Below are 14645 nucleotides of genomic sequence, written 5' to 3'. Positions count from 1 at the left end.
GAAGACGCACCTGTCGAGGTGTTAACTTCCGTGGATGACTTTTTAAAATTTTTGTACCACTTTTGCTACAGTATTCTGACTGATAAGTAAAGCTTTGGTGATCTTCTTGTAGCCTTCACCTTTCTGGTGTAAAGAAATTGTTTTCTTTCTCAGGTCTTGTGACATTTCTCTTCCATGTGGTGCCATTGCTGACAGCATGAAATGGGAAGGGGTTTTAACACCCTTTTATAGTCAACTGTCTGCTGGACACCTGTGTAATGAATAATTAGACTCACCTGTGGTTGAATTCTTAAATTAGACATTTGTAGTCTAAAATTTAGCTTTGCTCCAGAGACTTTCAATGGGGTGTACTCATTTGAGTAAAATTTATAATTTTGCTCTCTAAGTTATATTATTAACCTTACTTTCATGTTATAAGTTAAACAGATGTTTCATAAAACTTAGTCTTGTCAACATTTTGGAAATTGTTTTTGTGTTCATTGAGATATTGTTTAAAATGTTACTTTCAATTTAAGGATGCATTAAATTAATCAAAACATAAATGATAAAGACACAAGTCATGAGTTGGTTCCACAGTAAAGTGAATATAGGAACTTTTTACAGCAATCTTTATTAAACTAAACAAAACACTATGGCATAAGTAGGCACAGAAAAACTACACAGGCGTAACACAAACCCAACCTTAAATCTTGAAGACACCAGACAAAGAACTCAACTAAACAGACGGTTTAAATACATAGACCAAACAATGGAGCAAGACACAGATGAACACAATGGTTGCTATGGTAACAAATGAAGAGCAGGGACAAAGAAAACAGGATAACAATAAAGCATGACCATGACAGTACAACCCCCTCCTTGGAGCTGGGCAGAACCAATGATGATAAAGAAGACAGGAGACTGGACAGGACCAGTGGAGACTGGAGACTTTGAAACATGACTTCATCATCCAGAACATCAATTACTATTGGGGACCGAGCTTAGTGAATGTACCTTAGCGACGGGAGTGTGGGCGGACTCCAATCCATACCCTTGAACTCCACTAATATGCCACAGTGGCAGACACTGGTGCCAGCTCACGCACCAGGTCAGACTCCACAAGGGGCTCAGGCTCCAGGACGAATCTGGCCTCTGGCAGTTGCTCTGACTCTAGCTTCTTGGCGGGCTCAGTCTCTGAGTTTGCAGTGGGCTCTGGCTCTATGGTCTGTTGTGGGCATGGTAAGGGGCGGAATGGGTACTGAGCATTGACCTGGGGAGGACTGGAGCAGACAATAGCGCTTTGGGAGGACCTGGAACATCTCTGGCATGGTCTTATCCATCTCCTCCACAATAAAAATTGGATCCATCCAACCAGAAAACATAACTGATGTACCAAGCTAATGTTGTGCTGTCCCTGCAAGAGGAACACGTACAAATAGTTATCCAGCACCTCCCGAAAACATGCTTGTGGCAAGCAGAGTCCGAATACCGACTCATTATTGTCCGGCTCCTGCGTCAGCATCAGACGCATATGTTGTGCTGCTCACGTGTACAGCGTCGGCTAATACTGAGCCGGCGTTTGGACATAAACATGGAAGCCTGCACTGCGTTCACTATGTCAACTGCGAATGTCAACAGTTCAAATTGTTACAGTTGTTTTATTCGCTTTGATACTATTTTCAAAACTCTTAGTACAAAAATCCAAACTGCTCACACTTCTAACTAGTGTTAATTTCGTCAGACGAGACGAGACGAAATATGTTCGTCAACGACCTTTTTTTTCATGACTAAGACGAGACGATGACAAGACTGCACCACTGTCCAAAAATGCTGACTAAGACTAAATTAACATGCATTATTGTTGACGAAAAAAGACGAGACGAAAATGTTTTGTATAAAATAAAAACTAAGATAAAATCTCTCTTCATTTTCGTCTACAATCGTCTCTGCTTTTTCATCAGCTGTTACGCCTTTAAACTATTCAGAACGAGTTCGCGGCTTCGCGCTGTTGCTCAAGTTAAGCCTCGTTGAAGCCTTGTTTACACTGCATGCGTGTGCGGCTCGTTTCGGCTCCGGCAAGGTGTTGTTCCGTCCTGTGCGCGATGTCAACTCAAACAAAGAAATTTCAAGTTTTTCAACTTCGAATCTCTTGTCGTCAGTTTTTGGTGATGTAAAATATGAGCGGGAGTTTACACAGGGTGATTATTTTGACTTTGTTTTGTATTTGAGCTGCGCGTCTTGGAGGCGAGGCGCCTATCTTTAGCGAAGCGGCGCGTCAAGCCGCTTCTGGGACGCTTCTCAAAGGCACCGCGGCTGGTGTAAACACAAGCATTGACTAGAGTGGCCGTGTATCAGCTCCGGTAGCCGCATCGCAGCCGTAACGAGCCGCACACGCGTGCAGTGTAAACGAGGCTTTACAGGTTTTATACGCCTGTGGCTGCAACACGAAACTGCTGAACACACAACACCCAAAGCGAACACGAGTGACGAGCGACGACGACATACTAGCTTTTGAATTGTGTTGGTTAAAATAAAATACTCTTCAGAACAGGTTAATCATTTGTGAATGTGTCTCCTAAATTAGAAATTGAAAAACAGACACGCTTAACATTTGCATTCAACAAAAATCTTTCAACAAGTGTATTTTGTCAGGTAATTATGACATTTAACCAATGTTTGAGATATGTGAAACACTTTTTTTACTGAAATGTTTATCAGTAATAATCTCAGTAATAATGTGTTATTTTTAAAAAAAGACTACATTTTTTTGACTAAAACTAGACTAAAATTAAAAGACTTTTAGTCGACTAAAACTTGACTAAGATACCTTGAGTTTTCTTTTGACTAAAACTAGACTAAAATGACGAGACATTTAGTCGACTAAAACTTGACCAACAAAAAAATGTATGTGAATGACTAAATATGACTAAAACTAACAAGGACATTTGGCACAAGACTAAGACTATGACTAAATTAAAAATAGGTGACGAAATTAACACTACTTCTAACACAGCTAGTCATTCTTTCAAAACTTGATCTCATGCTTTCATTCTAGTTGTACATATTTTCATTCTACATAATCACTGTTTCAAACCAACCCGATCTCACGGCAATTCGTACGTATTTTACGAGGTGGCTAAATCGTATGAATTCATACGACCTCACTCGTACTAATTCATACGTTTTTTGCTAAATCGTATGTATTTTACGAGTTGACAAATTCGTATGAATTCATACGAATGACCTACCCCAAACCCCGCCCCTAAACCTAACCGTCACTGGGGTTTAGACAAATCGTACGAATTCGCACGAGTGAGGTCGTATGAATTTATACGAAATAGCCACCTCGTAGAATAAGTACGAATTGGTCGTGAGATAGCGTTGCTCAAACACAAGGTCATTGTGATATGTAATGAGAACATCACCGAAACACAGCAGTATGATCTTCTTTCAATTTAGTACTTTTAACAATCAGTTCATTCATCTCTTTTCGTTCAGTTTAATAAGATTAATTTATTAATCTATTATTTAATCCAGCTGAACTTAATGGTTAATCAATTAATCATTTGGTACACCTATGTGTTGGATTGTATAAAGTTTCTACTTTGTTTGCAATTTCTGATACAGATAACCAAAAGTAACAAATTCTTTTTACATGATAAGCGATTTATCTTAGATGATAACCACTATGTTCAAAGTTTGTGTGTGCGTGTGGTCATGGTACTCCCTACGTCATGGGGACCAAATGTCCCCACAAGTATAGTAATACCAGTAAATTCTGACCTTATGGGGACATTTTTGCCCCCCATAAGGAAACAAGCTTTTAAATAATAGAGAATTATCTTTTTTTTTTGAAAATATAAAATATCATAAAGTTTTCTGTGACAGGTAGGTTTAGGGGTAGAGTTAGTGTGAGGGGATAGAATATACAGTTTGTACAGTATGAAAACCATTACATCCATGAAATGTCCTCATAAAACATGGAAATCCAACATGTGTGTGTGTGTGTGTGTGTGTGACAGAGATATATGCAATTTGTAAACTTATAGCAGGATAGAGTATAAGGGAAAACAGGGAAACAGTCAATGACTGTATAACATCAGATTGATCAGAGATTCATCAGAAGAGAAGAGACAGATAGCGTCAAATGCAGCATTTTACATAACAGTATGTATGCTATGTGATACTGTAAACAGATTACCATGGAAGAGACTGCCACATTACTGTAACTCACAACTACAGTATAGATTCAGTCATATGATACATTAATGTACATTACATAACATTTACTGTATTGGCTGTTCTACCTCATGGCCATTTCATAACTTCATCAACCTTTTGATAACACAATGAATAGATAGTATTACAAACACTATGGATTTTATGCCAATTATGTAATTTAGGTAATGTAAGTGTATTTTCTAATTGTGGCACCTGTAGCCTGTGTAATTATTTCAGCATCAAGGGTGATTTGAAACATGTATCCTGCATTGTTTGCTATTGGGTTAACTGATTGTTAAAAGTACTAAACTGAAAGAAGATCATACTGTCGTGTTTTGGTGATTAAACCAGATGTTCTCATTACATATTACAATGATCTTGTGTTTTGAAACAGTGATTATGTAGAATGAAAATATGTACAACTAGAATGAAAGCATGAGGTTTTGAAAGAATCACTAGCTGTGTTACAAGTGTGATCAGTTTGGAGTTTTGTACTAAGAGTTTTGAAAATGTACACCTTACTTGTGAAAATAGTACCAAAGCGAATAAAAACAAAATAATGTCGCCCATGGTGCTAACGGACAGCTTGGTGTGTATTGGCGGGTCATTAATGTAAACATGCTCAGTTGTATCGAAAGTGAATGTAAACAGACAAGACAAAAAAATCAGATCTGTGCATTTTGTTAAAAACTCTACATGCATCATTTAGTGAAAGAACAATAAATTTTACATTTAAAACAAGCGTATTTTGTCTAAAATAAATTGTCACATTAGAGAACTTTTTAGTGCTACTGCATTGAATAAATATTAAAAATAAACAAGAAAACAGGCTACATTACATTTTGAGTTATCCAGATTTAAAAGAAAACAACTGTTATTTTTTTGTTTGATTTATTATTTATACACATATATGTAGATTCATACATGTAAATGAGTAATAAATATAAGTACAGTATAAAAACATGTATGTACAAAATAAGTGCATTGTATCAAAAAACCACAAAAAATTTGTACATAGAAGTTATTGAGTTTTCGTGGATGGACTGAGACAGGGAGCTGTTAGTCAACATCTGGTGAACCTGACCCAGCCAATTTCAGTGCTGACTTTGGCTAGATACATGACAAGAACTGGGCTGGCTTTGACAGGGAGCATGGCAACTATTTTCCAATTTTCCTCACATCTGTGATCTGAAACAGAAGCAAAAATTCTTTATTATTTAGTCATATTTTAACTTGGCAACTTTCTCCCATTTCAAATTGAATCGTGATGTCCTCAGGAGACATACAATTAAAATATGAAAAAAAAAAATATATATATATGAAAATATAAAAAAGTTTATATATTTCTTATGCACCAAACACATACAGTATAATGACATGAAAAAAAATCCCCTACATTTTTTTTTTTTTTTTGCTGTGAATGAAATATATCTTCAAAATATTTTAGTCCAGTATCTTGAACCATTCATGGAGAACAATCTTGCCCAAATCGAGTTGTTGTGTTGGCTCATGCTGCAGGCAAGAGCAGATCAATTGGTGGCACTCTGTGCAGAAAGACAGAAGAGGCATTATTACCTTAAACTTCATACCTTCTCTTTCCTAAACTAAGACACAACTGCAGGTTAGAAATGTGAAAAAATCCTGCATTATCTATCCTGCCATGTTTTATGATCTAATTCTCTTTTGTATGATTTAGTTCACCCAAAAAATGAAATTTCTGTCATTAATTACCCTGATGTCGATCCAAACCCGTAAGAACTTCGTTCATCTTAAGAACACAAATGAAGATATTTTTGATGAAATCCAAGAGCTCTCTGACCCATAGACAGCAATTTAATTACCACTTTCAAGGCCCAGAAAGGTAGTAAAGACATTGGGCAAATTCCAAACCGCATTTTTGCACCCTTGAAGGGCACTTTGAGAAGGGGATGCAATTTGTAGGGGTGTTCCAAACGAAAGTGAACAACTGAATCCCTTCACAAAGGGCCATTCCACAAGGCTGTTAGTGAAGAGTACATGCGATGGTCACTTTGAGGAAGTAATTTTATTATTTATGGTGATGTAACCCAGCGAATACTCGTGATTCATTCATTTTAAAGCTAGATGGTGGGAGAGTTTGAGTTAACAAACATAGCAATTCAAGAACCTGGAACCAGTATAGCAGCTGGATTATCTGGGGAACTCTGGGGCATTTATTTGTGAGAATTAAATGAACAAACTCCAATGGAAGAGGTTTGGGAAACCAGGGCTACAAGAAAAACAATTTTTATAGTTAGACGAAGGTGGTTCTCCAAAAATCAAAAACAATGACTAAGGTAATAAAACATAGCAAGCACAGTCTACTTACAATGCTGATATATTCCAAATGCTCTGTTTTTTGTTTGTTGTTTTTTTTTTTTGACAATTTTCACTGCCCCCTAAACAAATAAAAGAAATAACAGCAATTTGTGTAAGAACTATGTACAATTAACATGTGTAGAGGTCATATAATTCCTATCATTAATCCTGAACAAACATGCAAAGTTTTGCATAAATTCCAAGTATGAATATAAAAACATGTAAAGTATATTTGGTCCATCTGACAGTTTGAAGGATTAGTCCACTTTCAAATAAAATTTTCCTGATTTTTTTACTCACCCTCATGTTATCCAAGACGTCCATGTCCTTCTTTCTTCAGTCAAAAAGAAATCAAGGTTTTTGATGAAAACATTCCAGGATTATTCTCTTTATAGTGGACTTTAATGGACTCCACTGTTCACGGTCAAAATTACAGTTTCAGTGCAGCTTCAAAGGGCTTTAAATGATAACAGATGAGGAATAAGGGTCTAATCTAGCAAAACGATTGGTCATTTTAAAAAAAAATACAAATGTATATGCTTTATAAACACAAATGATCACCTTGCTGTTACAGCTCATGTCTCTCCTGGACTCCCACAATCCCACAATCCTCCCTGTTCCATACCTGCACTCACTTCCTCATCATCTCTCCTGCTCTTCATGGATTACTTGCACCTGGACTTCATCATTAGTACTCCCTTTATTATGAACTCACTTCCCTGCACTCCTTGTCTGTTCTTATGTTGGCTTTATTGTTTAGTTGTTCTGTTCCTTTGTTAAATAAACCTTAATTTACTGATGTCCGATTCTGAATCTTCTCTGCTGCAACTGAAACTGTAACACTTGCAGAATGAACACGGCGCCAGTTCCGTTTTTTTCCGTAAATTGAATAGGGCAATCGTAGGACATACAGCGTAAACCTTTTGAAGAATACGGAAGGCGGAATGGTGGAAGCACTTGCAAGGTGATCATTTCTGTTTATAAAGCATATACAGTTTTTTTTTTTTTTTAGAAAATGACAGATCATTTTGCTAGATAAGACTCCTCATCTAGTATCGAGTAAAGCCCTTTGAAGCTGCACTGAAACTAATTTTGACCTTTGTCATTGGAGAGTCCACTATAAGGAGAAAAATCCTGGAATGTTTTCATAAAAAAAACTTAATTTGTTTTCGACTGAAGAAAGAAAGACGTGAACATCTTGGATGACATGGGGGTGAGTAAATTATCAGGAAATTTTCATTCAGAAGTAAACTAATCCTTTAAAGAGGTTCATTGCTCTAAACAGTGGACATAAGATATGCTAGGAGAACTTGCAACAGCTAACAAAAGGCTGAAGATAAGAAATTACTAGTTCAGGATTGTAAAAATAAATGAAACCTTAGGGCCATCCTTCACATGCCACCCTTCGTAGACAGCTCCAAATCCTCCTTGACCCAGCATAATGCTGACTTCATAGCAGGAAAAGATGTCTATAAAAGATAAATAAGGTTATTTGACATAAAATGTCAAGCAGTGACAGAGTGACATGATCCATCTAAAACTATATTAAACATTTTCTTCATCTTATATAAATACACATACTGTACCATTTTATGGGCTCAAATTAATTGAAATTAATTCGAACATTTTATTAGAAGTAAAACAAACTGATTAAATATGTTTTTATTTATTTTTTTTTAAATACAGAGTTATTAATCATCTCAGTGCATATAAAAATGAATATAAAAATGAATATAGTTTTTTTATTATTATTATTTGCTTTGGTACTATTTTCACAAGTGTATATTTTCACAACTCTTAGTACAACACTCCAAACTGATCACACTTCTAACACAGCTAGTCATTGTTTCAAAACCTGATCTCATGCTTTCATTCTAGTTGTACACATTTTAATTTTACATAATCACTGTTTCAAAACTCAAGATCATTGTGATATGTAACGAGAACATTCGGTTTAATCACTGAAACACGACAGTATGATCTTCTTTCAGTTTAGTACTTTTAACAATAAGTTCATTCAATAGCAAACAATGCAAGATACATGTTTCAAATCACCCTTGATGCTAAAATAATTACACAGGCTACAGAAAGCACAATTAGAAAATACATTTGTAATAGTATTTATTCAGTGTGTTATCAAAAGGGGTGGCACAGTCATGAGGTGTTGTGTAGAACAGAGTTTGCTGCCAATACAGTGAATGTTCTCACTGTACCATATGACTGAATGTATACTGTAGTTGACTGAGTTATAGTAATGTGGCAGTCTCTACCATGTTGGTTTTCCATGTTTTATGGGGACTTTTCATAGACATCATGATTTTTACTGTATAAACGGTATATTCTATCCCCTACCCCTAAACCTACCCATCACAGGAAACTTTCTGCAGTTTTACATTTCATAAAAATATAACTTATAAGCTGTAAGCCTGTCTTATAAATTTATAAGCTGTTTTCCTCATGAGGACCAAAAAATGTACAGACAAGGTCTAAAATTACTGGTATTACCATCCTTGTTGAGACATTTGTGTTATTATCTAAGATAAATTGCTTATAATGTAAAAAGATTTCATTACATTTGATTATCCATATCAGAAATTGCAAATAAGTTCTATAGAAACTATGCCTATAGAATCAATATCTATAGAAATCTATAGGTGCACCAAATGATTCATTGATTAACCATTAAGTTCAGTTGGATTAAATAACAGACAAATGTAGGAAACTGAAGGAAAAAAGATGCAAATTAAAAGTTTGATAGTAATAGTATTATGAAAGGCAGTTACTCACTGTGAATGAAACATTTATATAAATGAAACACTTATTTTGCATACTGAATAAGATACTTTGTGATTTTGTGTATTGTACCAACACAATTGAAAATATGCTGAAATGTTTGAAAAAAGTGCACTTTTGATGATCTGTTGTGATATTACTAAAAGTTTAGAAAATGTACCAATTGCTTGTGAAAATTGCACCAAAGCAATTAAAAACTGTAAAATATAAACCGTATTAAACCATAAAGGTGGGTATACAGTATTTCGGGTGGTAACTAAAGACTGTTTCATACCTGAGCATGGACTGAATAAGAACGTGTGGCCTGGAATTTGTAGAGTGTCCACACTCCAGTCGGGTTCAGTGTGGGCTGAAGGTTTTATTTAGGGCATTGACACTCTAGTTGGACACATTGCGGGCTGGAGCTTGGAGCACACTGACACTCCAGTCAGACAGAATGCGGGCAGGAGCTTGGAGGGTGTTCACACTCCAGTCGGACTCATTATGAAATGAAGCTTGGAGGGCATTCACACTCCAGTCAGACTGAGTGCGGACTGGAGCTTGTAGGGCGTGCACACTCCAGTCAGACACAGAATGGGCTGGAGCTTGGAGGGCATTAATACTCCAACCAGACAAATTGGAGGACTTGAATGGAATGAAAGTGTGATGGATCACACAAATCAGTGTAAGAAGATTGAATTTATATTCATGTGAAGCTAACAGCCAATTACTCAATTATTTGTACCATTAATGTGTTTAATTTATAATAGTAATGTGATGTTAATTTGTTGAAATTTCAGTTTTGATGTTACAGATGTGACCAATGAATGCTCTATACAGACAACTACTGGAAGATGCTTAGGGAGAGTGGGGGTAAGTTGAGCCACCCCCTGTATTTTAGAAACGCAGGAATGACCCGTATCCCATATCTAGCTGTCTGTGACTGGAAGGAACACATTAGAAGTATGCATACATGCAAAGTAGTTTATATAAGCAGCACGCTCTCGGTCGGAACGGAAGAAGCCAGCGAGCTGGCTTCCGGATTGCACTCATTTTTTTAGTTTCTTCCACAGATTTACAGCACACGCACAAACAAACAAACAAACAAACAAACAAACAAACAAACAAACAAACAAACAAACAAACAAACAGAAAGCTCTCTGAAGACAATGAAGCTTATGATGTGTTCTCTAGGTGCCCCTTATATAGTTTGTCGGCGCATATGACGTCGCCTGACTGCAGTAGCCAAACAAGATTGGGATTTAGCACAACTACTTCAGACACCAGTTCACAAAGAGCATTCCCATAGCATCAACTTATCGACACAGTGTTGAGTTCCACTTCGAAAGAGAACAAATAGGGTTACTTGCTTTTTATGGAAAATAAAGAATTGCGTTACTTTTCCCCATGCTCACATTTAGTCTAGAACTACAATAACCATCATGTTCACACAGTGCACACAATGCCTCACTTACTCCAAATTTATCTCAACATGGGGACAGGAGAGGTGTCAGTTGATAAAAGTAAGTAATATTTTGTAGTAAATTTAAAAGTAATTTGATACTTGAAAAATTTGGCCATCTTTCTGGATTCACAAATTCAAAATTGGGAAAAAGCAAATTAATGCCAGTCTCTGACGATCTAGATCAATTTTTTTTAGTCAACTCTAAATTTCATATCGCAAACCACTACTTTAAATATTTCGGTGTAATAATCACTAAAAAGCCTGAAATGGTATTAAAAGTGAATTGGAAAAAGAAAATTGATCAGCTTACAGGTGATATTTTTGGTAACACTTTACTTGAAGGGGTGTGCATAAGACTGACATTACTCCTTCATAATCATGACATGACACATGTCATGAATAGGAAGGAGGTTTTATGAATGTTTATGACAACTGTCATTAAGTGTCATTCGCTCAGTTATGTCATTTTTAATGCAAAGATGACATTGTTTGAGATGTCCGAGTTATGACAACTTGACATAAACCAATGCATCATAACCTGTCAGTGTCTTTGTCATGACAACTTGACATTATTTAGCTTTATGGGTTAACATTACATTAAACTGTCATGTGGTTGGTTTTGACATTGGCTGTCATGAGGCCATTATAATAGTGTCATGAATATGTATGTTGAGCTCAAGTAAAGTGGTACAAATTGAACTTGTCATTAAGTGACAATACTCTGACAAATAATTTTATAACAGCATCATGACTATTTTTCATTTCATGTTTTTTTGTTTTTTTAAGTTTCCACCAACAGAAGTTCAGATAATAGACAATTTCAAATTTCTTAAAAAAGATGACACTGTTATAAAATAATGGTAACACTTTATTTTAGAGTCTTTGCTTATTACTATTAGCATTCATATGGCTAAAATATTGGCTATTTATTAGTACTTATAAAGCACATATTAATGCCTTATTCTGCATGATCTTATTCCACATTCTTAATCCTACCCAATACCTAAACCTAACAATTAACTATAATAAGCAGTAAATTAAGAGTTTATTGAGGGAAAAGTCATAGTTAACCATTTTTATATGTGTTCCCTAAATTGAAGTGTTACCAAAATAATGTAATGTAATGTTAATCCATAAAGCTAAGTAGTTTTTTGTCACGGTTGATCAATCCGCTGTCTCATTCTGGTGTCTGTGTGTTTGTGTGGGTGTGTCTGGTTGATGGTTCTGTGTGGGCGTCGCCGATGATTGTTGATCAGCGGCAGCTGTGTGCAATCATTATCTGCCTATTTAACACCTTGTCTTTCGTCTCGTGTTTGTCAGATCGTTGTTTGGTATCCTGGTGTTGTGTCCTGTGTGCTCTCTCGTGTTTGTTTGTTCCCCGGAGTGGATTACCTCGTCGTTGTTTCCTGTTCCTGTTCTCCGTCGGACTCTCACTTTGGATTGCACTCACGGATTCGGACGCACGGACTCACGACACCATCTCACCTCAACACAGGATTTCCAGCTGCCCATCGAAGTCCCTGCGTCACCACTCTCCTGCTACTGTCTCTCCTCGTTTAATGACTAACTCTGGTGTGAAGCTCTAATAAAGAGATTAACTTGCACTTGCATCTGTCATTCTTTCCGTGACAGAACGATCTGACCAACTATGGATGCAGCAAGTTCAGCAGCGTTGACGGAGTTCATCAATCACAGCATTTCTCATATGGATCAACAACAGGAGAGTATCTCTTCAACCGGACGCGCTGTTCAAGCGCTGGTGACGCAGGTGTCCGAGCTCTCCCAGCAGCTTCAAGAACTTCACGCTCCCACTGCGCCGCCCACGCCGCCGATTCCCCCCACACCTCCGGAGCGAATGGACCAGCCAGAGCCACGCCTCCCGGTTCCGCAGACCTACGCTGGTGAGCCAAACTTTTGCAGAGCCTTCTTGACCAGATGTTCCATGCATTTCTCATTGCAGCCACGCACATTTGAAAAAGAAGAATCCAAGGTGGCGTTCGTACTGACGCTCTTGACTGGTCAGGCTGCTTTGTGGGGAACGGCGGTGTGGGAGAACCAGGACCCATGCTGCGCCTCGTTCCAGGCACTCGCCGCCGAGATGAAGAGGGTGTTTGACCGTGCGGTGGCGGGCAAGGACGCCGCCCGACAACTCACTGAGCTCAGACAAGGAAATCGCACGGTCGCCGAATACTCTATTGAGTTCCGCACCCTGGCGGCGGAGTGCCGATGGAACGAGGAGGCGCAGTGGGATGTATTCCTGCATGGGTTGGCCGACCATGTCCACAGAGAGATCTACGTGTTGGACCTTCCTCAAACCCTCATCGATCTCGCCTTACGAGTGGATGCTCGCCTCCAGCGGCTGGAGCGTCTCGCTCTTCCCAGTCCTGTTTCCCATGGAGCGGAGGGACGGTCGGCCAGCTCAGTGGACACGGTCGGTCCTTCATCCGATCCTGAACCCATGCAGGTAGGGAGAGCTCGGCTTTCCCGGGAGGAGAGAGAAAGGCGGAGATCCCAGGGATTATGTTTGTACTGCGGCGGAACGGGCCACTTCCTACGGTCATGTCCAGTAAAAGACCAAGCCCGGTAGTAATGAAGAGGCTACTATCGGGTGGGATCTCCACCGAGAAGTCCTCACCATCCACTCTCCTTCCGGTAAGACTGAGATGGGCCACACACAACCTCACCTGCCAGGCACTCCTAGACTCTGGGGCTGAGGGGAACTTCATGGACACCGGCTTTGCACGCAACAACAACTTACCCAACATTCTACTCAACCAGCAGATCACAGTCAACGCACTCAACGGACAACGGCTCCCCAACATTTCTCAGTCTACCGATTCCATTACTCTCGTCACGTCTGGCAACCACACCGAAAGCATCAAGTTTCTTCTCATGGACTCCCCACTGGCACCCATTGTACTCGGACACCCTTGGCTCACTGAACACAACCCCAAGGTCGACTGGCAGCAGCACTCCATCACGGAGTGGAGCACTCATTGTCACAGGTCTTGTCTTTTGTCTGCTTGTTCCACTGTGTCTGCTTCTGTGTTACAGGAAGAGGTGGTGGATTTGTCAAACGTGCCCACGGAGTACTCGGATCTGAAGGAAGTGTTCAGTAAGTCCCGTGCTGCTTCTCTTCCTCCGCACCGTCCCTACGACTGTGCTATAGATTTAGTGCCCGGTAAGTCTCCGCCTAAAGGCAAATTATACTCTCTGTCCGCTCCCGAGAGGGAGGCCATGGAGAAATATATTTCTGATTCTCTGGCAGCGGGGTTCATCCGTCCTTCCTCTTCTCCAGCGGGGGCGGGGTTCTTTTTTGTGGGGAAGAAGGATGGTTCCTTGCGATCTTGTATTGATTACCGAGGGCTGAATAACATCACGGTAAAGAATACTTATCCTTTGCCGTTGATGTCTTCAGCCTTTGAGAGGTTGCAAGGAGCATCCGTTTTCACTAAATTGGACTTAAGAAACGCTTATCATTTGGTTCGCATCAGGAAGGGGGATGAATGGAAGACCGCTTTTAACACCCCTAGGGGGCACTTTGAATACTCGGTCATGCCCTTCGGGCTGTCCAACTCCTCGGCGGTCTTCCAGGCACTCGTCAATGACGTGTTGAGAGATATGGTCGACCAGTTCATTTATGTCTACCTGGATGACATATTGATTTTTTCTTCATCTCTCCAGGAACATGTGCAACACGTCAGACGAGTGCTTCAACGTCTGTTATAGAATGGGCTTTTTGTTAAGGCGGAGAAATGCGATTTTCATGCACAGTCTGTTTCTTTCCTAGGGTACATCATCTCGTCTGAGGGAGTACGCATGGATCCTGACAAAGTTAAGGCTGTGGTGGATTGGCCAAGTCCAGATTCCC

The 14645-nt window shown here is 39.0% G+C and overlaps 1 protein-coding gene across 1 annotated transcript in view; it reads right to left on the bottom strand.

The window, feature by feature from the left end:
- tmem232 (transmembrane protein 232) overlaps positions 1 to 14645 on the bottom strand; it is a 32338-nt gene that overhangs the window by 3000 nt on the left and 14693 nt on the right. The window lies entirely within an intron of this gene.

The sequence above is a fragment of the Chanodichthys erythropterus genome, chromosome 13 (assembly GCF_024489055.1).
Source record: "Chanodichthys erythropterus isolate Z2021 chromosome 13, ASM2448905v1, whole genome shotgun sequence".
Taxonomy (NCBI): domain Eukaryota; kingdom Metazoa; phylum Chordata; class Actinopteri; order Cypriniformes; family Xenocyprididae; genus Chanodichthys; species Chanodichthys erythropterus.
This window is presented reverse-complemented; position numbering and strand designations above follow the sequence as displayed.